This window comes from Alligator mississippiensis, chromosome 11, assembly GCF_030867095.1.
Source record: "Alligator mississippiensis isolate rAllMis1 chromosome 11, rAllMis1, whole genome shotgun sequence".
Lineage (NCBI taxonomy): Eukaryota > Metazoa > Chordata > Crocodylia > Alligatoridae > Alligator > Alligator mississippiensis.
In genome coordinates this window covers 4,440,059-4,464,557 of record NC_081834.1, presented here as the reverse complement: position 1 = coordinate 4,464,557, position 24,499 = coordinate 4,440,059, and the positions used below count along the sequence as shown (strand labels likewise).

At 49.8% G+C, this 24,499-nt stretch overlaps 1 long non-coding RNA gene across 2 annotated transcripts in view; it reads right to left on the bottom strand.

Annotated features, from left to right (window-relative positions):
* Nucleotides 1-24,499, bottom strand: part of LOC132243958 (uncharacterized) — a 55,307-nt gene that overhangs the window by 18,431 nt on the left and 12,377 nt on the right. The window contains exons 1-2 of one of the 2 annotated variants that reach the window (XR_009455519.1): nucleotides 2,196-3,496; nucleotides 1,294-1,486 (exon numbers count right to left, since the gene is read on the bottom strand). This is a non-coding gene — a long non-coding RNA (uncharacterized LOC132243958). Of the gene's footprint in view, nucleotides 1-1,293; nucleotides 1,487-2,195; nucleotides 3,497-24,499 lie in introns of those variants that run through there. The other variant, XR_009455520.1, reaches the window with a different exon arrangement.

Sequence of the window (24,499 nt, the reverse complement as noted above, 5' to 3'; positions counted from 1 at the left end):
AGGAGGAGATTGTAGGAGGGGAGTTTTAGACTCTGTGATGTGGGTTTCCTGTGACATTTTACTCAGACACAAGTGACTGAGCTCCATGAGGTTCTGATTCCCGAAAGCACCCTTCCGCTCGGCGGCAGGAGCAGCTCGCAGCTTCAAAGCGTGCGTGGGCAAAAAATTACAACCTCCGAGCATCGGGGCGGCGTTTGCCATGCACCCGAGAGAGGACACATGACATGCATATGCCGCGCAGGAACAAATTTGGGAGCAGTTTAACAAACACTAGCTAGATAACCACCCAACATGCTCCTGTTCTCTTTCTTGCATGAAAGCCAGACGATAGTTAGTGAGGCCTTGCTAGTGTGAGAAAGCGGTAGGCCTGTGCAAAGTGGCTGGTATTCACTTTGGAATCGGATTTGGCGATTCGGAGACACAGTGATTTGATTTGGTGATATGTATCACTGTCCTGATTCGGCCGAATCTGAATCCAAAGATATTTGGCCATAGATTATACAGGCAGGTAGTGTCCACGGGAGCAGCCAAATGAGCCCCGGCTTGAGCCGGCAGCCCCGGGGGAGGCCACGGCTCGTCCAAATGCTCCCCGGCTTCCCTCCCGCCGGGGCAAGGCAGGCAGTGCTGGCAGCCCCGGGAGAAGCTGTGGGGCTGGGGGGGATCAAACTGGGAGCTGGGGGGGAGCCCTTGTCTGTTCCCCCAGCTCCCTGATCATTCCCCTACCCCCCGCAGCTTGTCCCGGGGCTGCCAGCACTATCTGCCTCACCCCGGTGGGAGGGAAGCCGGACGAGCCGTGGCTTCTCCTGGGGTTGCCGGCTCAAGCCAGGGCTCGTCCAGCTGCTCCCGCCGACACTGCGATGCTTGTCTGTACAGTCTATGGAAAAATCTCTGAATCGATTTGGGGGCTTCTGATTCGATTTGGAGAGAGAAATGGGTCTCCCGATTCGATTTGGGCACCGAATCGGGGCGAATCTGCTCCGAATCGAATTGGCTACCGAAGCTTCTCACAGCCCTAGCAAGCAGCACTGCTTTAACTAAAGTTTTGTTAAAAATTGATTTAGTTAGATGAGTGCAGTTTCCTTGTGTGAGGGCTCAGGTTTTGGTTGGAGGACCAACCATAGGTTGATTTATGGCAGATGGTCCTGCACTAACTTCAGCTCAGTGTGAAGTGTTGCCAAATCCAAGGCAGTGTTTTTTTTGCGGGGGGATGTGCAGCAGGAGGGAAGGGCTGCTGCCAACTTAAATGCCTCGGGGCTTTCAAATGTGGGCAAGTACACAGAAAGGAGGACTTACCTTTTTGAAAAGTGACTGGTTTGGGGGCGTGTTGGTTCTTTGGTACCTGACTTGAAGGGGATGTGACTTCCAGAAGTTGTACTTGGCCAATGCATCTGAAAGTAGAGCCGTCTATGTCCTCACGTAAAAGGGTTTGCACATGCAATCGTCCTTTTTGTGCAAGTGTGTGTCCTCTTCCGTGCTACGCTCATCTCTGTTGTGGAAGACAGGCAAAATGCTTTAAGCGAAATGAAATAAATACCATTTAATCTTCCTCAGCTGTATTCAGAGCACGTGTGCAAATCATATACAGGCATTTGTACACATCTTCTATGCAAAGCAGTGTACACATCTACTTATACCAATGGCTCTCAGCCTCGTTAGTCTCAAGACTGTGCAACGAGTCGTGGCAGAAATCCTCCTTGAATCGAGAGCTTGCCACCACTGAGACTCAAGGCACCGCTCAGAAACTGCCAGCTATTAGCTTTCACTCACTTTTTGACTACGGGAAAAATAAACAGGACAATTTTTTTGTTGCAAGGAACTCAAAACCTCCACCAGAAAAGACTGGTTGTAGCATGATAGCTCCCTATTCAAAATTTCTGGGCTTGTCCTGTGAATCACATTTGCACACATAACACTGCTAATGCTTCGTGGCCCCTGCAGCACCCTTCAGTGGACCTCCATGCACCTCAGGGTGCTGTGGCACCCTGGTTCAAAATCTCTGGCTTATACAGATACAGGCCATTGCTGGTAGGAAGACTAGACTCTTTCTAAATAAAACTTATCTTTTCCGAGAATTTGCCACTAGATTTTACAGTTGTTTTCTCTGCAATTACCCTGGTGAATAAAACCAGACAAAATTCAAATGAAAACTTGGAGTATAGTTACAAACTTTGGGAGACTGCAGGACTTCGTGTTACCTTTTAAAAGTCAGTAGCTCAGACTGTTGTTCCAAAGGGATGCAGGGGTGGAGGACGCGCGGGAGGCGGAGATGTCGGGTTTCACAAAAGCTGGTATTGTTTTCCTCGGGGAGAGGAGTGTTCCTGTGTGTGGCTTTTCTGTCTACCTGGAAGATCAATGCAGCACCGGTTTCACTTGGCGGTGTTGACCACTGTGAAAATCTTGATTTACTAAGAGAATAGATGCTTTAGGCTGAAAGACCGTGAATGTCAGATTCCTCTGCTGCTGTTGAAGAAACACCTTCTCCAGCTCCGTCTCCAATGCCCCGATGCCTCAAACTCAATCCAATGCTTGCAGCGTTCTCCCGCGGTAGCCAGAGCCCTGCAGAGAGCGTGACGACCAAAAACCCCATGGGCGAATGGTATTTTTTAATGTGGGAGGCTCAGTGAAAGCTGGGGGCTCCCACTCCACATCTTTGGAAGGAAAAACCTATTATAGGCTACTTTACTTTCTACAACTGGAGGTGTGCTTGCTGCTTGCTAGAAGCCCCGTCTCTTTGCCAACCACGGGGAACTGTAATACAGAGACTAGCCCTTAGGGCTGTGCGTACCTGTAGACTCCTACATTGTGGGGTAAATATTACATCAGAAATACGAGAGAGACCAGACTGGTTCAGTCCTAGGGTTTGAAATCGGGAGATGGAAGGATCTGGTACAACTTAAGGAGTTGTACGTTCTCCAACCTGTTGCCTCCCTTCTGAAGCTGTACTGATCTATTCTGTCCAGACTGTCTGATAATCTCCTATCACAACTTAATTATGCATTAGCAATGCTGTCTTAATAGACAATGGCAGGGCAGCTGGTTGGATCTGGGTACCAGGCACCAGACCAGTCCCAAAGTAAGCTGTGCCATAAGCAGGCTTGTTGGGAATCTTTTCTACCTGTGCCAACTGGGCCTGACATGAGATGGGGGATGTGATGTGAACAGGAGGTATACGGTACACTTGGGAGAGGCATCACCTATAGCTTCTCTACTTGGACGTAAGCAGTCAGACTACAAGCACTCATTGGGGGTGGTGTAGGTATACTTAATCCGACCTCAGGGCACTGGGTTGCATGCCCTGACCTCAAGTACCTTCTTTTGACATTTCTGTGGTTCTGCTCCTTCGTGCTGGTATGAAATGCAGGGTAACCCTAGGGTGAAGTAAAGACAGTCAAAAAGCCTGAGGTTGAATCAATTCAATCTTTGCAGGTTAGTCTTAGCTGTGTAGACTGAATGGATAGGCAAGTGAACAGATGTTCATTTTTGATTCTGGAAATGCAGCCTGCAGTGGCCCAGGCTGGATGCTGGGGGACGCTAGAGCACGCCTCCTTGCTGGACTGGAGCAGACAGCTTGGGCCCAGCCTAGCCTGCCCACCTTGTGAGCAGGGATGCCGGCTGCTGGGGAGCTGCAAAGCATCATGGGATGCCAGGGGACTGTGAGTTAACTTGAATCTGGAGGGGATCTGGGACAGAAGTTCAATAAACCGATTTAATGTAAATCAGTTCAGTCTGATACTACATCCGTCCAGGTTTATCTTAAACCAGTTTTAGCCATTTTGAAAGCAATTTATGTGTGCTGAACTTCTGCTGTGTTACAGATTTGAGCCAGTTTCCCATCACTTAAGCTGGTTTATGAGTAACTTCTGTCCCCAATGTAGAGGAATAAACACAGCCCTGGCAGAAGCCAACAGGGAGGGCTCTGCTGAGGGAGGACGGTGAACGTTTTTCTTTTGACTTCTTCAGTGCAGTTGTCTTTGGCGTTTCATCGGTGCCGTGATGGCAGAGCTCGGCCCATTGTTCGCATGACACGGTGTTCATTACAGGCTTTTTCTGAAGTTCACATCTTTTTCTTACCAGTCAAAAAAAGAAACCGTAGAACTAGTCTGATTTGTCCAAAGAACTCAGACTCCAAAGATCAAAGCGAAGCAAAGGACGGCTAAGAAGTGAAATAATGAAGAAGAAAAAAAAGAATAGAAAAATAGTTGCCTGTCTTGTTTTGACAACTCTTTGAAAGGATGCTTTCTCTGATTTCCATACTGTTGAGAGAGACTAGCAGAGGGAAAGAAAAAGAAGTCCAGCGAAGTTTTTTTTTCTGTGCTAAGAGTAGGACCTCACTTAAAACACAAAAAGCCCAACTTCAATTAGGAGGAGAATTAGGAGGAGAGGGCATGTGTGAAGTGGATTTGGCCACTAATCTATTCCACATTTAAAGCTGAAAAAAGAGAGGGCTCAGAAAACACTGTCACACCTTTTTGCTTTCAGGACCTGCGGTCTGAGGTTTGGCTTCGCCGCGCCGTATTCTGCAGAGAGAAGGAGGTTCTTTTAACGTGTTGAAACAAAAGACTGTTTTCATTGAACTTGCACAATTTTGCTCTGATTTTACTTGGAAAATTTTACATCAGGCAAGTCCAGCAAAAATGTCAACATATTTAAATCAAAGAAAATTGCCCAACAAAACCTAAAGCTGAATGGCTCATCGAAGTGCCTGTGGCTTTAGGCACGCAAAGCCTATTAGCAGTATGCTGAGCAGCCGAATAAATGCATCTCTATGCAGGGACAGAAAACTATACCCTTTAGCCTTCTCCCTTCCCCAGTCTACAGGCATGCTTGTTTGAGGAGTTGCCAGTTTTCATCATCTCTGCCAACACCCTCCAACGCACCGAGGGCTGGCGTGGATTGTGCCTGTGGCTTGCTGCCGTCACTCCTGGGTCAGTTTAAGGGTCCCGGTTGGTCGGGGAGATGCTTCTCTTCCATGCCTTGAATGTGGATGTGCTTCACAACATTGCCAGCCCCCTTGCCTCAGGTGCAGACGTGCACTGAACATCTCATGTGCTTCCTGCAGAGATGGCAGTCACCAGGGGAGTCGTTTCCAACCTTCTCAGGCCTGCGGTTCACAAAATGGTTGCAAAGTCTCTTGGAAAATAACATGTGGTGCCATTTTGAGTCGCATGTGAAAGGAGAGTTTTCTCCAGAGGAAATATATGCACTCCTAGGGCTGCTTTGTGCCAGTGTGAAGGACTGCAAGAAGCCCTTTCCTTACTCACCCGGGATGGCATTGTGCAGAACAGCTGTAGGCTGCCTTGACTAGTTTTCCCCCCTGCAAACTCTGCCGCAGGGATCGAGAGCCCCGTATTTCATGCAACCGCACATGCAGTCCGGAACGGGGAGAGGTCAGCCCATCTCTAGCTAGATGCATTCGCACGCAGCAGGAGGTGCCATGCACCTAGTCTCCCTCCTCCCTGCACCCAAAAAGAGACGGGGGCAAAAAAGGCAGCTTATAGCTTTGCATCAAGAGTCTCCTGCTTGTGAACCAATCCAGACCAGTCTGTGTGCAAGTGGAGTTTGGCCTGGGTCCTTGTTTCCACAGGTATGAATGCCAGCCTGAACGGTGTGTTGCTGCCTCCTAAGAGCATAGGATGGGTAGGCAGAAGTCTTTAGAGCGCCAAAGACCTCGTTCCTACTTGCTTCAAATATGACGTAGTGCCACGATGCCCAGTTCAAGATCACGCAACAAAACGTCCTCATCCTAAGGATCGGAAAAGTATTCGGTTCTGATTCGTGACTTTGGTTCTGAATTTTGGAAACCATCAAGGAAAAGCGAGAAGAAAGGCTGTTCTAACATCCAGCTGCGCCTGTTGTGAGAGAATTAGCTCGTTCGCCAGCATTGTCCAGGTGCGGTAGGTCTTGGCTTAATGAAACCTTCATCAAAAACGTGGAATGGAGAAGTCTGAATGTTGCAGCAACTGCCCGACGGGGTGGTTGAACTTCATCTTCATACACCTGGTACATGAAATCGGGCTGAAATGCTGAGCAAGGTCACTAAAACTTGTTTTGTTTTCTGAGGTCTCTATGGCTCTTTTCTAGTGCTCAGGGTTGTCCGAGCACCAAGGTAGTTACATTGCCCGAATTGCTGTCGTATCTGAGCACCGCCTGATTTTGGATGGGTGAACAAGCAAAGCATCTTTAGGCCGGAAATTAGAGAGCTTTCTAACTATGTGAAGAGAGAGAAGCAGGAGCAATCTTTCAGGAAGTGCAACGGGGACAAAAAATACTGACCTAGATTTGAAGGTGGTACCTGTATTTCGGGACAAGACTATGTGGCCTGCTTGCTGGTGATAGCAAAGACCTTGATGCAGGAGCCCACCTGCAGATCTCTTCCAGCCTTCATTTCCCAGAAGTTAACGGTTACGAGGGACTTGATGCAACTGCAAGAGAAATGGGCTGTTCTGGGCTGCCCGCGTGACGGAGTTTGAAGTAGCCTGCTCTAATTAGGCAGTAGCTCTTAGGTGACCTCACATGAACTATTGAAGAGTAGCGGCGTCCAGATGCGGGGAGCTGTTTCAAGAGAGACCATGGCCTGTTTGTTTGAAATGGTGTTTGTCAACCATTGATTGTTTCCATGCAAGTCTGCTTGCAGCTGCTGCACCTCAGCTGGGAGGCGTGTTGGAGGAAGATTTATTAGGGCAAACTCGCGTTACATCTGTCAAAATAACGGAGGCCGAGGCTTCAAGGGCAGAAGAGAAAAGCAGCTCCTGGCTGGGAATGCCGAAGCCACTTCCGAACTGTGAGCGCGTGGAAGATGTTGTCGGGTGAGTTCGGTGGCTTTGGAGTGAGCTTAGTTACCACTTCAGGGACGGCCCATCCCCACATGGAGCAGATTGCTTTCAAAAGGGTCCCCGTTTCGTGAAATTGCTGCTCATGAATGGGACAAAAATCTTGCAAGTGTTGGTGTAGAGATGCAGGCGAAGAGTTTTATGCAGGATTTAGCTACCCAGGCATCTTGTTGGAGAGCGGCAATGAGCCCCTGTAATGCAGGAGGGTAATTGCACAGAAGGATTAAGTGATTGATTGATTGATTGACAACAAAAATGGCATGAAAACACTTTCAGTCCCTTCTTTGGGATTTGAAGTTGCATGCAGCTGGACTCTCGAATGGCCAACGCCAGGCTGGGATGATGGAGCTGGGGCTGGTCCTGCTTTGAGCAGGGGTTGGACTAGATGTGACCTCCCGAGGTCCCGTCCAACTTGTCATTTTCCGTGATTCAATGGTTGTAAGCAGAGCGAAACCGCAGGCTGAAAGCTGTTCCCAAAACCCGCTGGTTGCAATGCGCGGTGGTAGGTAATGCTGCACGTGGTGGTCCGCTCGTGGCTGTGTGTGCAGCTCTGGTGCAACAGGCCTGTCTCTGAGTATGGCGTCACTCACCGGTTTGCTCCGGGAGGGCTGCTTGCTACTTTTTTTTTGCCCGGGCATTTCTTCCCATTCGTTTGTAAGTCTTGATGTATCAGTGAGACGCGGGCAGACATTTACATTGCAAACGGATGCAGTGAGCTGAACCAAACAGGGCATCTGGGTTAGTTTGAGGGGCCCTAAGTGACCAACGGGAGAAAAGAGAATTGCCCCAAACTAGACACAACTGAAGGCTTTCACTGTAATGTGGATTTTCCCATATTCCACGTCTGTCTTGCAGGCAGTTTCTGAGCCCTTTCCAGAGTTTCAGCATCCTCCTTGCAGCGATACCCTTGGACACGTGGCCAAGCCTTCCAGGGGTGTTTATACCCGAGCGTATGTTGGCTGGCTGAGTTGGGTAACTCAGATCAAAGCACTGAAGATAAGGTCACCAGAGCTGAGCGACGTTGGGTTAAAGCCTGTAGCAGAGTCTGGGTTAGGCTGAGCTTGCTGCAAACCCAAAGTTGCCTTGTCTCACCTATTTCAGCCCACATTGGCTGGTTTGGGTTGCGTGGTCTGAGTGACAAACATGCCCCTTTTTGCAGCATGGGCATACTGAGGCAAGGCTGGCATTTGGGACACGGGGGATTTAACTTATGCAGGATGCTCCGCTTCACTTGTACGCCCTCCTCCTCCCCACGCCCAGCCTGTCCTCTCCATTCCTCGTCAATCAGGATTGCATTTGGTTCAGGGAGGGTTTCCCCTGGTGCCTGCAGGGAGTGCTAGGAGCAGTCTTGCATCTTCTCTAGCATGGAAACCTGACAACTCATCTGAGTCGAGTTCACTTGCCTACGCGGCCGGCCGGGCCGGGCTTTGTTACGTCACCGCTTTAGAGCGTGTTTATGTTGGAACAGCAACAGAAGAAAACCTGGGCCGGCTCAGCCCGATAGTGTTTCCTAGATCACAATCTTCCCCACAGCATCTAATTTTACCTCTCCAACCATGTCATTACATCAGGCCGTCTCCAAACAGGTTCTTTTCTCAGGAAGCAAAAAGCTTTTGCATGATCTCAGAAAAAACCTGATCCCTGCAGATGCCTTCTGCGTATAGCTTCTCTTCCAACCTGATCCAGCATCGGCATGCATCCAGCGGGGTAGAAAAGGGGCTGAGGGCAGAAATTGAACTGGAAAGGAAAGGGAGAAAAATATTAAAGTTCTCTTTAAAGTCTTCAATACTTTAAAAAGAAAGTTAGGCACGAGGAAGAAGCTTGGGAGAGATTTGGGCACTGATGTCGGGCAGGGCACCGACCGGCAGATGAGTCTCGTTTCAGTTTCTGTTGGCTGGGCTGGAAGGACCAAAGCATGGCCAGGGAGGGATGGCCCAGGAAACTTCAGACCCTTTTGGTGATGGTTTTATTGCCCAAGAGGCTGCCGTTTTACCACGAGTAGGTTGCACGTTGCTCGCAGGTGAACAAAACGTGCAACCCTCGCCAGAGCCGCACGAGTGACCAACAGGCCGGGTGAGGCTCCCTGACTCCGTAGCCCTTCATCGCATCACGCCAACCTGTGCTGGGAGGCCGGTGGATTTGAAGGCAATGCTCATGCGAGTCAGGGCTGGATGGAGCAGACCCTGAACCAGGACACTCGGTTTCCAGATGTCCCTTCTGTGTCTCATCAAAGTTGATGGTGGGACTGGACCTTCTGCGATGTCCGTGTGCTCGAATTAGTGATGGGCAACAGGCCATCGTGCTTGTTCCCGTGTAACCTAAGCCTGGCTCTCCCCGACTCCGGCAGGCACGGGTGAAAATGCCACGCGCGTGTTTGCTGTTGCTCTTTACCCTTTCTTATCTCTTCAGTGCTTGTTGCTATAGGGTGTAATGGGACACACGTTACATAGACACCAGCGCAAGTGATCAGAAACTGGTTTGAACCTATAACAGGACAGAAGTTCAGTGCACAGAAACCAGCTTCACAATGGCTGAAACTGGTTTAAGATAAACCTGGTTGAATGTAGTAGCAGACTTAACTGATTTGGGTCAAACCGGTTTATGCAATGTCTGTCCCAGACCACAGAGGAGGTGGAAGTTGCAGTTACTTTTAAGATTTTTGTTTTTGTGGTTTGTTTGTTTTTTTTTGCCGTAGCTCACTGATGCTCGGGTTGAAGCTCCCAAGCTGCAAGTGCCTTGGTACGCAAGGGGTTTGCTAGGTTTGTCCTGCAATCATGAAGTGTGCGACACCTACATTATTTGCCTCTCCCCGGGGTCCCTTTTGGGCTGCAGTGCTTGCTTCCCCCCCGGGGTGGGTCGCCGGGCAGCACATCTGGTGCGGGAGGGAGCGTTGTGTTTGACGCTGACACCAGGTGGCTGAAACGGGCTGAATTGTGCCCAGACGACAGTCAGGCAGAAGACAATCTGAAGCATTTGCTCATCTGCCTGTTCTGAGTGAAGGTTTTTATCATTCCTCTCCTCCACCCCCCACAACGAGGGGAAAAAATGTGGGAAAAAACCCATAGGCCCAGTGCTGTGCAGCTGCTGCAGGGCACAGGGCTGCACGCACCTGCCCGGTGCATCCGTTTGGATGTGCAACCCTTGTTTGCACAGGGGGTTCGGCCAAGCAGTCCAATACAGGCACCTTGGGTACGCAAAATGGAAGTGCATCCATTTCCCGTGCGTACGCCGGAGTGGAGGCTGCCTGATTGCAACGCGTGACTAGAAATGGGCAGAAAAATGAGGCTGCTTGTGCTGCTTGCAGGGAACAGGCTTCCGGGTCCTTCAGATCTGAAGGAGAAAAGAGGCCGGATGAAATCCAAGAGCATATTCCCCAGGTTTTACTGCCTGGCTTCTTATCTCGGCTCTAGTTTTGATCCAAGAATAAAACCTCCTCCTTTGTCTGTGTAGTTCAGCACAAACAAGCTCCCAGTTTCCTGAACACCCGACACTCTCTTTCATTTTGGCCTTTGGCCCTGCAGCCTGATTTTGCTTGTATGTACAAGCCTGATAATTACTGTCCTGAACCTCTTATCAGTATAAATACATACAAGGGAAATTGCAAGGGTATGATTAAAGCTTGCAGATTTTTAGACTAACAAATATTTCAGCCTAAAGATATGTTCGTCGTCTTTCTTTCTTTTAAGTGGCTCTGGGTAAGATGAGATGTTGCCTGTCAAGTTTGATGGGGTCAGTAGTATTCAGCCGTGTTATACTGTAATTAGCACTAGAGAAGAATTTGCCTAGGAACTGGCTAGTGGCAGCGAGGAGCACGGGAACATCCAGGAGCAGAGCAAACCCGGCAGGTTCGGCGTCGCCCCTGCCATCCGACGCCAAGCAGCAGAGACCCGCAGGCACGGCGTCCTTTGTCAACGCCGTGAAGCTGAGGCGTAGGCCTGCTGTAAAAGGAGTAACTGGGGTCAAGTCAGCCAAAGCAGCAGTCAGGCTCACGTGGTTCTTTATGTGCCATTTCTTGGTGTTATTTCTTTCTTAATCATATTTCTTATTACAGCTTCTTACGTGTTTGGCGTTAGCACCATGGGCCCATTGCACGCATTGTGCAAACACGAACGAAAAGGCAGGTGCTGCCCTAGAGAGCTAAGGACAGGACTGTAGAAAGCAGCTGGGTGCAGACTGAGCACTCGTGCACCTGAAACACACTACCGCTGCATTTGCAGAAGCAAGGCAAGTGGCAAGGGGATCCTCCGGCAGACAAGATTGCCATGAAGCCAACCTAAACGGGGAGAGTGTAAAAGTAAGGGAAAGAGCATCGGGATTTGGTTGAATATGGATGTTGGCTGACTCTGTGTGTGCATGTGTATGCATGCAAACATGCAGAAATGGTTAAAAAAAAACCCCTATTCACTCCATCCAGGAAGAGCACACACCAAGTGCAGGTGCTTCCTCAGCCTGATGAAGGGTATTTATACCCAAAGAAGAATTTTTCCAACTATTTGAGTTGGTCTAATAAAAGATATCAGATTTACACAAAGAACCTTGTCTGCCTATGTCCTTAGACCAACACGGCTACAACCAACACCCCTGTACCACGCAAAAGTGGCTGTTTGTCTTGCACAGATATGGGAGAAGTCCAGCAAAACCAGCTAGCCCCATTTTTACCAGGTTTGCTCTGTGGCATTAAGTGTTACGTCACGTGGTGTAGTCGCATCATGGGGGAAATGCCAGACCACTTGAAAACCAAAGAAAGCACCAGGTAAACTTGATACCCAGGAGCACGATATCCACATGCCATAAGTATACTAAGATCCAATAATTCTCTACTCCCCACCAGAGTAATATATGGGGTTTTGATGGCTGCTCTCCCAGTGAGGGTCAGGTGAGCCGTGCTAATCCATAGCCACTTAATATAACATCATTTCACTTACTTTGGAGCGGTCCAGGCTACTCATTGCTGGTCTGTCCTCCTGTTTTAAAGTGTGCTCTTACTCTTGGCAGCTCTAGCAATATGTTACGTTAGCTGCAGTCTCGAAGGCAAGAAACCCCTATCCTTGGAGTGTTTAAGACCCAGGTAGACAAAGCTTTGGCTAGGATGATGGATTTGGGGCTGGTCCTGCTTGGAGCAGGGGGTTGGACTAGATGTGACCTCCTTATGTCCCTTCCAGCCTGAATTTTCCCTGATTCTGTGAAAATAATGCAAAGCTTTCTACGTTCCTCGTTAGAACCACGCTACCTTTTTTCTCATGGCTTGAGCAAGCCGAAATCTTTCCCAAGTCTGAGAGCCGACGGGGATTGACACGGGCAAGGATCATCTTGTTGTCAGTCCTGTACACTTCGGTCCCCCCGGTTGCTCACAAGAGGGTGGGTGTTCAGCTGAGCCGTGCTCCGCACATGAACGTGCCTTTGGCCTTGCCGTGATGCTGCTAAAATGTCAAGGATTCTGCTGGTCAAAATACTGCAAGGTTTAGAAACAACCATTACTTTCACCTCCCTGAAAGAGTTTGGTCTTCCCAGCAATCTGGGGAGTCGCAGCTGTCATGGCATCAGGACTCACCCAAGCAAATGCTGAACTAGGTTTCCTCCTCCTGGTTGGTGGCACGTTGGGTATTCTTGTTCTTAAACCTCCAATATGGCCCTACCAGTATCCCTTGCTCCGGATTTCCAGTGCTCCAGCCTCCCACCTGCCATGAGCAGAGGAAGGAATTGATGCATCTAGGGCTTATGACCTGGTTGATAGGGTTTGCAGGTAGACAGTGCATATTCCTGCTCATAAGCAGATCTATTGTGGAATATTTTGGGGGGCAGGCCAGGGGAATGGTAGGGAGCCCATGGAAACGAGCAGTGTTCGCTGCAGCAGATGGCTGCTGGTTTTGCACTCAGAGCTTGACTGTGCTCCCTCCTGCGCTATGCACGGGCATTTGTCTTCATCAGTGTGTCTGCTGCAGTCTCAGCCAGGGAGGATGGCAATGGGTCTCCGTGTGTTGGGGGACCACGCGTGGGTCCTTAAATAAAAGGATGAGGGTGATGGCACCATCAACTATGCTGCTTCCCTTCTTTAAAGTGGCCTATTGCTAACCAGCAAGACATCGAATCAGAAATCTGCAGACTTCACAGAGAGACTGAGCATCTCAATGGATCTTGAGAATATGCAGCTTTGCATTAGAAAGACAGGGTTATAAACCCTCCTGCTAACTAATAGGAGTGAGGAAGAAAGTTTTCCACCAGTAAATGACTCCAGAGCTGGGTTCCCTGTCTCTTCTCTGAGCTACCTCGTAGAAGCCGCTATGGGAGATGGGCTGCTGGGTGGATGAGACACCATTGGGTATACCAGAACATGCACCAGATGCACCATTGGATACAGCCTGGCGTTCCCTGGGTCCTGGATGTGTCTCAGCTGACATTTCTGTTCCTGGCAGTGGTGTCCAATTGCTCACCACAAGTGCGTGGCTATTCCCCGCCATCATTGGACCATCCTTTCCAGAAGGCGCCGTGGAATTGTGCTCTGCGAAGCCCTGAAAGTGCGTTTGGATGAATTGCAGTCAGCAGGCAACCGTTGATCCTTTGGATCGTGGCATACGTGTAAGAGGTCTACTCGGGTGCCTGATGAACCTGCTTGTGGCTGGCAAACCCAGTTTGAGAGTGACACGGCTGGTTACAAGTTTCACAGATCCATGTGTTGTCTGAGTCGGAGTCCAAGTCGACAGCACACTGCTTCCTTCTTTCTCGCTTTGCATCCATCCTCTGGATCCAAGTCGCTTCATGTTGGGCTGCACCCCGCGCCAGATGTTGCCTCCCAACCGGACAGGCTTCTGCGCACTCCTGCCAGCTTTCTACGTCGACGCTGATCGACTTCATAACATTTTTGCACATAGTGGGGTACCACCGTAGAGGGCGACCCCGCTTTCTAGAGCCATCTCAAATCTTGCTGTACAAAATATTCTTGGGGATGCGGTCTCCTCCCATTCTCCTGACGTGGCTGATCCATCACAACCTCCTCTTCTTGATGGCGGTTTCTAAGCGTGTCAGTCCTGTGTGCTCCAGCACCTCTGTGCTTGGCATTTTGTCTTCTCACCGTATTTTTCAGGATTTTGTGCAGGCATCTCATGTGGAAGCTATCCAGTCTTTTGATGTGCCTAGCATATGCAGTCCACATTTCTGAACCATAAAGCAAGGATGGCAGCACATGTTTTGCAGGTGCGTCTTCACCTTACCTGACAGGTGAAGAGGATTGGAAGAGGGCCAGTGTGGTCCCAGTCTTTACGAGGGGGAGGAAGGAGGACCCGAGGGAGCTACAGACCAGTCAGCCTTGCCTCTATCCCTGGGAAAGTCCTGGAAAAAATGATCAAGGAGCACATGTGTGGGAGCCCGCTGGCTAATGTGATGCAGAGGGGTAACCAGCATGGGTTTATAGCGGGCAGGTCCTGCCTGACCAACCTAGTTTCCTTTTACGACAAGGCCAGCAATTGTTTAGAAGCAGGAGTTGAGGTGGATGTTATCTGTCTGGACTTCAAGAAGGCCTTTGACAAGGTATCCCATACCATCCTTATAAATCAACTGAGGGGATTTGCCTTGGATGATTACACGGTAGACCGGGTAGCAAATCAGCTCACGGGTCGCGCTCAGAGAGTGGTGGCGGATGGGTCGGTGTCAACCTGGAAAGATGCGGGCAGTGGCATCCCCCAGGGCTCAGTCCTGGGGCCGGTGCTGTTCAACATCTTCATCAGCAATCTGGACGAGGGGGTGGGAAGCACCCTGCCCAAATTCACGGATGACACAAAATTATGGGGTGCAGCTAACACCCTGGAGAGGAGGAACTAGATCCAGGCTGACCTAGACAGGCTGGGGAAGTGGGCAGAGAGCAACAGGATGCAATTCAATAAGGACAAGTGCAAGGCGCTGCATCTAGGGAGGAAGAACTGCCATCAGACCTACAGGCTGGGGGGCGACCATCTCAGCACCACTGATCTTGGAGTCACTGTTGACTCCAGGATGAACATGAGTCGCCAATGTGATGAAGCAGTCAGCAGAGCTAGTCGCACCTTGTTGTACATCCATAGGTGTTTCACAGACGGGTCCGGGGAGGTGATTCTCCCTCTCTACGTGGCACCGGTCAGGCCACAGCTGGATTACCGTGTCCAGTTCTGGACGCCGCAGTTCAAGTGGGATGTGGACAACTTGGAGAGGGGCCAAAGAAGAGCGAGTCGCCTGATTGAAGGTCTGCAGGGAAGGCCCTACGAGGGACTTTAACCTCTTCAGCCTCCCCAAGAGAAGGCTGAGAGGGGACCTTGTGACAGCGTACACATTCATAAGGGGAGAGCAACATGAAGTAGGCGACGATCTGTTCACCAGGCACCCCTGGGACAACAAGGAACAATGGCCATAAGCTACTGGAGAGTAGGTTTAGACTGGACAATAGAAAAAAGCTCTTCACGGTCAGGGCTGCCAGGATCTGGAATGGGCTCCCAAGGGAGGGGTGCTTGCCCCATCCTTGGGGGTCTTCAAGAGGAGACTGGACAGGCATCTGGCTGGGATGACATGTCCCCAGGATGGGTGACCCTGCTCAAAATGAGGGGACAGGTTGAAAACAGTGACTTGGTTTTCCCCATCTCCCGCATGGGGGGTGCCTGACGCTCTGCACCGTGCACCGAGATGAAAGGTGACTTGCCGTACCCTACTCGCTCTCTGCTGACATGGATAAATGGAGTCGCCCGCCCTGTTGGTCAGGTTGGATTATTTTCTACTGAAAACCAAGCAAAATCTTCGTCGTCTCTGTGACAGGAAAATCGCCCTTTGTCATCATCATTTAACAAGAACTGCTCAGTGTTCAGATTTCAAAGCATTAAAAAAATATCAGTTTCATTGAGATCACAAGAAAAATGATGTTTCAGTTTATCAAAGGTTTAGTGGTTTGGCCTGATCTGCAAAATGCCTTCCTGATAAATCACTTGACAGGCTTCACCGGGGAACAATAGCGGTTGTTCGTGATGCTCGGTGTTTAAGGCTGTAATTGTAGTGATAGGCACCCCACGGGCTTTTTGAAAAAGCCTGGATTACAGAGCTGCAGGGGAAGGTGACGACCGCTGTCGAAAGTGCAGTTCCTCAACACGGTATCCAAAGGCAATTTTCTCTGGCGAAGATTTTGTAGACGGCATTGTACCTAAAATCTGATAACCGGGAACCAAATTGTGCCAAAGTAGCTATTTTTCTTCTTTCCTTGACGCACAACAAAACCCTCAAGCTAGGAGGCTGTTCCTATTTTTGTAGTGTCAGGGTGAGAAGGCAAGGATACTAAAAATAAAGGAAAAGAAAGAGAAGAAAAAGCAAAGCTCTCAAGACGAGGATAGCAGAGTCGATGACAAAATACACTTGTTCGCGTCCCCACGAGCGATGAGAAGGCAGGCCCTTCAGATAGCTCGCTAATGTGATCGTTAGCAATCCCTCGCAGTCGAGGATGATGGTCCTGCGCGATTGCTTTATCTGTGGGTCCAAAGATGACCTACGACGCCGATCCGGGATCAAACCCTGTTGCAACTCGGGCTCATGTTTCCGTGCGGGGTGGGTGGCTCCAGGGTCTTGATTTGGTCTGCGACACACCTCTCCATCTCCTCTTGTCATCGTGAGGTTTCAAGGTCCGAGATCCTTGCAGCAGACTCTTCCTCCATTTGGGGTGGTCCCAGGCAAGAGTCTCCCATGAGCTGATGTCCATGTTGCATTTTTTCAAGTTGGCCTTGAGGATGTCCTTGACAGGCTTTCTCTGCCCTCCTCTGGAGCGTACACCTTGACTGAGCTGGGAGAATAAAAGTTGTTTCGGGAGTCTGGAGTGAGACATTCAGATGACGTGGGCAGCCCAGCGAAGATCATCGCCTGGATGCTCCCGGTGTTTGCTTGCCAGAGGATGCTAATGTTGGTGCATCTGTCTTCCCACTGGATTTGAAGGATGGTCTGCAGGCTGCATGGATGATACTAATGTGCTAACGTGATAGGATGGCTGTTAATTCTGGGGACAAGTGGTACTCGTGCAAATTCAGGTCTATTGCTGTACAGCAGCGCTATAAATGGCAGCTGAATAATTTCTGTCCTTTTGAACTTTTCCATGTACAAGCAGCACATGTAAAGGAACCTGTTTGGGGTCATTCTTTGCAAATGCAGGGTGGCTGGGGGGGGGTTTTCTCCACCCTCCCGATTTCCCTTTCGTACGTTTGAAAACATTAGCTGACAGGTATTATATGAATACTTGAGCGCTGCAAATTCTTGGGTCTCAGCTTACTATAAACACGACTGTCTTGTTGCATTTATACACTTCACGAGGAAACTGCAGTAGGCACCCTGGCACTCAGCTGACCTTTTTATTTTTATGACTTGCAAGTCAGAGTTTCACAGGGGGTTGGTCTCTGTGGTTGAAGGAGTCAGAGGTTGGAAAGCCTGAAAGCACCACAAGGAACTGGAACAGATTATCCGCAGATTATAATTCCCGCAGCGCACAGTGGCAATATCTGCCAGTATCTGACAGGCAGACACATTACTCACCAGCTGTGCTTGAAATATCAGATAATCTTCTTCATTCACTGCATTGTCTGGGTGAAATAAGTACACCATTTGCACTAAAATAACCGTGGTCTAATTTTTCCCCCCCTCTTTCCCTTGCTGGGTATAATAGACTCTGTATCTGGCTGAGATCAAAACCTGGAATGCGATTAATCCACATTCATGTTCAATCCCTCTTCTCTTGTGGGTCCTGAGAGCTGGAAACTCCTGAAAAGTTTGCCTGGCTATGCTGCAATCCAGAGGCCAAATTCTGCTAAATTACATCCTCATTAATTTAAATGAACATTTAAAAGGCACAAGCACCTTGTGGCATTTTGCAGATCGGGCCAAACCACTAACTGCACTGCATTTAAAAGGCACAAGCACCTTTCGGAGAAGGGGTGAGGATAGTTCATGAGCTTTGTGCGCTGGAAACTATTTGTGATCTCTCTGGCTCTGAGGAGATGCCACCTTTGTCTTAGAGGCAACATTTCATTGCAACGGCAAGCAGAAGAGCTGCAGGTGATGCTTGTCCCTATAATGTGCAGCTAATCTACTCTTGGTGTCTGGTACCACCATCATGATTTATTAGACATGGATAAATCCTACCTACCCTTGCCCAGGGTTTTCGGTTCAAGCTCCCTTTCCCTGGACGTTTGCAGGAAGTGAATTTCAAGGACACACACAAATGTGGAAAACCAACGTTTCAGATTTGCATGTCCCCTTCTTGCTGGGAGCGCTCGTGAAACCCGTGCCGTCACGCAACAGATGAAATACCACCTGACAGGTCTGACTCGCCGATCACAACTAGCCAACGCAGATGCGGGATGAATGCCTGCAGAAATCTGCTTGCGATCAGTCCGTCGGGATTAAGATCTCCACAAAAACATCATCGTTGCTGAATAAGGAACACGATTGTGATTTTTGTTTTCCTTCCTGAAGTTCAATGCAAGTACAAAGAAGCTAAATTAATTCAAATGGTGTATTGTGATGTGTTTTAGCATACACCAGGCACTTTAAAAACCAAACCAGCTCTGTAAATCGCACCGTGCCTTCTATTATTCAGCCAGAAGTTGGAACACGAATTTCTAAAGACTGATTTTTAGGAAAACGTGTAAGGACAGGCTTAACTTGGAGTGCCTTTACCAAGTACGCATTCTTCCCTGAAGTGGAGCTGTCACGCTGACTGTACGTAGTAATCAAGAAGACGCCGGTGTTTGCTTTGCTACTCTATACCCTTGCAATGTGCACGGGACGTCTTTGACATGGGATGGTTTAAACGTCTCAAAACACATGTTCAATTTTTCCAACCGCTGTTTTCATAATACTGCAAACCAAATTGTTCTCATTCTTTTGATTGAAATCACTGATGCTAGGCTGGATGGATTCAATTCCCATCTTTCCAGACCTACCACAATACAGAAGCTCGGTACAATTCTGGTCTCTGGGGAAAGGCAGGATGCAAAGCATGCTGCGAGTGTTAAACTCAGCAGAGATATAAGCAGAGAGAATAACATCCGTGCATTTGGCTTTAAAAAGTCTCCTTTCTTTTTATGAGATGCCAACACTCCTGTAAAATCTCACGGCTTTTAATGCCACAGAAATGAAAAGGCATACAGCTTACGATATGCAGCTGGGCTCAGGGCCCAGACTCTGCGTTCTCAGTAATTTCCCTATGCTAATCCAGACAACGTGGCTACGGCCAACGCCCCCTGCACTAATCCAGACATTTGGGTTCCTCGTTGGGTCTCTGGAATATCCCTCCACATGTGCTCTTACCTGTTAATGCCTGCAAATGGCCTTACCACGGGTCAGTGCTGCTGAATAGCTACTTGCTGGCTGATGTGCACAACACATCTGTCCAGGCTAGGTTGAACCTAGAGGAGCCCAGGGATTTTGGTGCAGTGGGGAGTATAGCGTTGAGAGAGGCTGGGACCCGAGCATAGCGGTCCTCTTGGAGAACGGCTGCTCGTTGTTGCACCCAAGATGTTGGCTTCCCAGGCGGGGGGAATCTGCTGTCCCCCCTGGCACTAGTAGAAGCGGGGAATGCAAATGCCATCTCTATCCCCTGCCCTGTGCCCCACCATACGGAAAGGAGCAGGATGCTCGAGCGCTGGCATTGGGAGCGTGCAAGTTCCATTTTCTTGCTTGATTTTTCTTTTTTTGGGAACCTGCAATGCGGGAGGAGGTTTGTCCCTGGGATGGAGTAGTTCTTCCAACCCGAATCCAATACAGGGGCACTCAACTGACTGAAAATACTGCTTTCAGGGGGTGTCCCTGACAGTACTTTCCCACCCTTACGTAGCAACTGCTTTGAAATAAGTGCCTTTATTTATTGTCAAGGTCAGAGCCACGTTCAAGTGGTGCAAAAGTGAATGCAACTAGGGCCGTTTCTTCCAAATTCTCCTGCCTACCGTAACGGTGACTGCCCAAACAGCGGGATGTCCGCAGTGGGAGTGGGATGTCCGTCTGCGTTCAGCTGTGGGTGCTGCTCATCGGAGTTTGCCACGCTGCAGCACATGCTGGCGTCCCAGGAAAAGGCTGTGTTGCCTATTTGTTGGTTTAGACAGTCGCAACTTGTCACTCCTCTCAGAAGTCTGCAGTTTCTTTTCCTTCCATCATAAGCAAGAAATCTCCAGATTTTGGGGGCTGGGGTGAGATCCGGTAGCAAAACTGGGGTGGGGCAAGCGGGGCAGTGGTCCTGGGCACTGATCCTGTAGCGCTCTGCATCCTCGCCTGCTGGCATGCTGCTGTCTTATCCCCTTTTTGCCCCCCGGGCTCTTGGGCATGCTCTGTTCTTCCCCCATACGCCAGACTCTGGCACTCGGTAGCACCCGTCTCGCCGGCTACCCCCCTTACACGTTGCACCCGTTGGTGGGTTTGGTAACTGGGAAAATGCCTGGTAGAGAAAAGGAAAGAAACGGTCAATTTTCCCAGCGTATCTCAGTGACTCCAGCGCTCAAAGACCTCGGTTCTCACTGATTATTTCTCATTAGACTCAGCTACTTCAGTGTGTAAGAGGTCCCTTCTCCCCTCCATCTTTTCCAGCGACGTCTCCGTAGGCCGCCGTCTCATCACCTTTCTGATGCCGCGCTGCTGGAAGGGTTTCTTTCAGGGCCAGCACTCGATGCCTGGCAGGCTTCTTAGTGACTTGTGCTGCCAGCCTTGGACGGCCTGGCAAGCCTGCGGTGTGGTAAGGCAGTGGCTCAGCTTTTAAGCCTCCCTTGCCTTCCCTGGGAACAGTTTTCTATGGAGGGTCAGGGAGTTTGCACCCTGCATTTGTCAGCATGAGCCCCTTGCTGTGGGATGCAGCAGTAGAATTCCCTGGTCCTCAACCTGCTCCGTAAGGCACGTCTTCCTCCTGTTAATCCCTGAAATAAAGAAGGGAGAATGGGGCATGGACTTTATTTTCCAGACCTTCCACTTGCTGGGCATCTTCAGTTCTCCGCTTTGCAGGGTACGAAGGAAAGCTAAGCAATTTTGCATGTGCTTTGCTACAGGGACTGGAAGAGGTTCAGTCTCAAAAGACAAGCCCAAGGGTTTCAGCATCCCACTCCAGTGGGATGTCCTGGATGACCGCAGCATTGCAATGCACTGAACCAAACTCTTTGGTTAGTGGGTGGTGGGGAGAAGGCTGGATCCAGTGGGACGGTTGAGCGCACAGCTCTGGCCAACGACACACATTGACACATCCTGTTTTACCTTTGAAGTGGAAGACTCCTACCCTTTCGAGGCTGCTATGCTACCACACAAGTCCCCGGGGCAGCTACGTAAGAGCAGGCACTGCTCAGAGCTGGTCTTGCGTGCCCTTGCACACTCTGGACGCTCTTTCGAGGCATTTGCAGTTGAGGGAGGCTTGGAATTGCATTTATCGTGTGGGATTTACACCTCCCTAAGAAAAGGAAGATGCTTAGTGATCGGTGCAGACTTCAGAACTTGCCCAGACCACAAAACACTTAGGACAGCTATCAACCAGGATGTCTAAATACAAAATATATTGTATGTAAATGAAATAGTCAAAAGGATGAAGGATTCACAGGCCCAGCTGTGAACCTGAAATGTCCCCAAGGCTAGGGGTGTTTAGCGTCATCTTGCTGGCTTGACTTCAGGGAAGCAGGTGTGAGGGCAGCCGTGCCTGCCTCCCCCCGGGTTAAGGTGTTTAGGTCTGATGCCCAGTTTTTGGACCCGCCTTTACTTTGCATCATGTTCTTGTTGCTGAGGACCTTTGCTTCCTAGGGCCGAGGCAGAAAAATATAAGCATGCACATTTCTTAATACCACGTGTGAGTGCGTTTGCGAGTAAAGGGTAAAAAACTGGGCGCATTTTTAAATTTTTAATACCCAGACAAAGCTACAAAGCAGCCTTCTTTCATTCTGTGACAGGACAGCTGGCCAACCAAAACCGCTGCTTGCTCCTTGTTCGCTGATGCACGTTACTCTCTTTTCAAGTGACTGCCCTTTGGTGGTTGTTGCAGCATCTCAGGTGCCCCAATGGCTGCAGCAGCCTCGGGAATGGCTTGATTTGACCCTTCGGCAAACTGGGGCAGAGGAATGAGGGCAGGGATGGCCAACCTGTGTCCTGTGTGTCACAAGTGTGTGTATTGTCTGTGCGTGGCACGTGGCATGTGGGACCGGGCGCAGGAGCCAGTCGCTCCAAGGAGAGGTAGGGCACGGACCTAAAAGCACGTTAGCTGCTTTGTGGTATCCGCCTCTGTGCATGTTCCTACCCCAAGGCAAATGCAAGGGAGTTTGCCTACCAAAAAAAGAAGGTAACTGCCTCATATTTCCCCCAGAGTAAAGCATGCCCATGCAGGTAACAAGGAGAAGTTGGCATGTTGAACACCTCGCGGTAACCTGGTTGAGCTCCAGCAGCTTAAGAACAGGAGTCGGTGTCGGTGCAAGCGGCGGCATCAGAGTTCATAACACATCATCGCATTTTAAAAACATTTTTTTTATCTTCTCTAACCTTCCCCGTCCCTGAGTTTCAGGTAAGAGCCACAGCCTCACACTTCCGCACGTGACTTTTTATTTCTCTTGCTGGGAAATGGAAAAAATGTTGATGCTGTAACTGCGACGTAAAACTCCCGGGAACATCCTCGGGCTTTCGAAAGCTTTCTCCCTTTAACGATGCCCTGGAAGTGGAGAGCTTCTTCCCCCTGAACAAAATAGGAGAGAGAGACTCCCGGAGGCTTGCAAGCCTTCCTGGAAAACACTGAACAGATGCTTTCATTTTTTCCGGGCTGCAGCCCGCCACACGTGGATCAGGTCGTGCCGATCTGGAGCCCCGTGACCTGTTGAGTGAACATAGGTCATGTGCTAGCTCTTTGTGGAAGGACCGATGTCACGGATTACAGCCCAATTAACGAGAGCCCTGCCTCGGCACTGATCAAGGAGTGCTACTTTTTGTGTTGCAGTAGGAAGCATTCATCATGGAGAACGTGGTAAGGAAGGAAGCCCTTAAGAGATGCTTCGACCATCCATCCAGGGCAAATCTTTCCTATTGGGATATGAACACTGCCATCACGGCTTCGCACAGGATTCATGTCAGCCCCTGTTCTTCAGCTTAAAAGACTAAAACTTGGAAAACCCAGTCATTTGGCTAGAGTTTTTCATTTTTTTTCCACAAGCCTCACAATCCTACCTTTCTCCATTACCACCGTAGTGAACGGCAAGGATTTCTGGTCTCAGTTGAGGGTCTCTTTTGTTGGGTTTCACCGGTGAGGTTCATCCTTTGCGTCTCTGGAAGCAAATGAGGAATCCGAGGGGGAAACCCCCCCAACAAAAACTAAAGTGCATCCTTTCAGGCAGGCGAGGGTGCAAGGGACTAAGCATCACCTGTTTGGGAAAGGCATGTTTCATCTGGAAACTCAATCACTTAATTTCTCCTCGTCCAGGGGGTCAGGGAGAAGGGAAAGGGCATCTTTCTCACGACGGGAGCTATAATTTGCTGCTGCTCTTTTCGGTTATTGTTCTCCCCTGCATAAAGTTACCGTCTCTCCTTCCAAACAAGGAACTGGATTTGAGAGCAGCCGTGAGCTGCCTTGGCGCAGCTACAAAGCGGGGCTGCGAGCCACGGGTACGCAGAGGACGAGGTAAGTGATGTGCAGATGAAATCGGTGTGGAAAGTGCACTCTGCACACACGTTATGCTTCAAAGATAGCGGTAATTATTGCATTTGGGGCTGTTCAAAGTCATCAGGGCTGTGATTAAAGATGAGCTGGAATAGCTGCATAGTGGTTTTGTTCTTACCCAAACCCTAGTATCTTCGTCCTGCTGTGTGCGCAGCAGGAAAATCAGCTGGAAGTTTATGGTGTGAAACGTGTTGCATTGCTTTCAAACGCAACAATTGCCTCTCGACTTGATGTCAGGATGAGTCAACTTTATGCCCAGGGAAGTGTGGCTGGTATGCATCGTTTCATCCTGAAACCAGGAGAAGAGCTCGTTAGCCGAAGTAGCAAGGCACACTTTGCAGATGTGTGGTTGAATCCACAAGGTCTCCCTGAGAAGGTTCCTGCTCTGTGCTTTCTGTGTCAAGAGCTTTTGTTTCTCCCTGATGCCGGGAGACTCGGCTCCGTTATGCAGCGTAGGGAAATGATGGTTTGTGCCAAGGCTGGGGTACCGCGAGCCCTGCCGGGGGAGAAGGCAACAGACTGAAAGAGGAAGAAGGGAAAACCAAGCTGGGGCTGCGGATGTTGAAAGGGGAAAGGGGGTGTCCCCGCAAGTCTGACCCCAAACTGGGGCTAGGAAGCCCAGATGTGTACCCTACTGCATTGCACACTGATCGCTGGTGGGCTCGGTCGGTGATAGGAAGGGGTTTTCTACTGGCACGTTTGCAGTCCTCCCAGAACCAGTTTGCAGCTTCTTGGCTCAGTACCACTGCGGCACAGCCGGCCACCTATCTGCGAAGCTACATGCACCACTTAATAGATGCAGCTCTGACCGCCAGCCGTACACGTCAGCAGCTAGCGGTGCCTGCCCCCCATACACTCAGGCCTGTATGAACGCCCCATTCCCACATGCACTCTCAAGATCACAAAGCATTTCTCAGATGCGCAGGCAGTGCTATTCCCCCTTCAGAGAGAGGGAAATGAAGGCCTGGAGGGGCAAAGTGATTTGCCCAAGGTCATTCCTCAGGACAGTGGCAGAGCC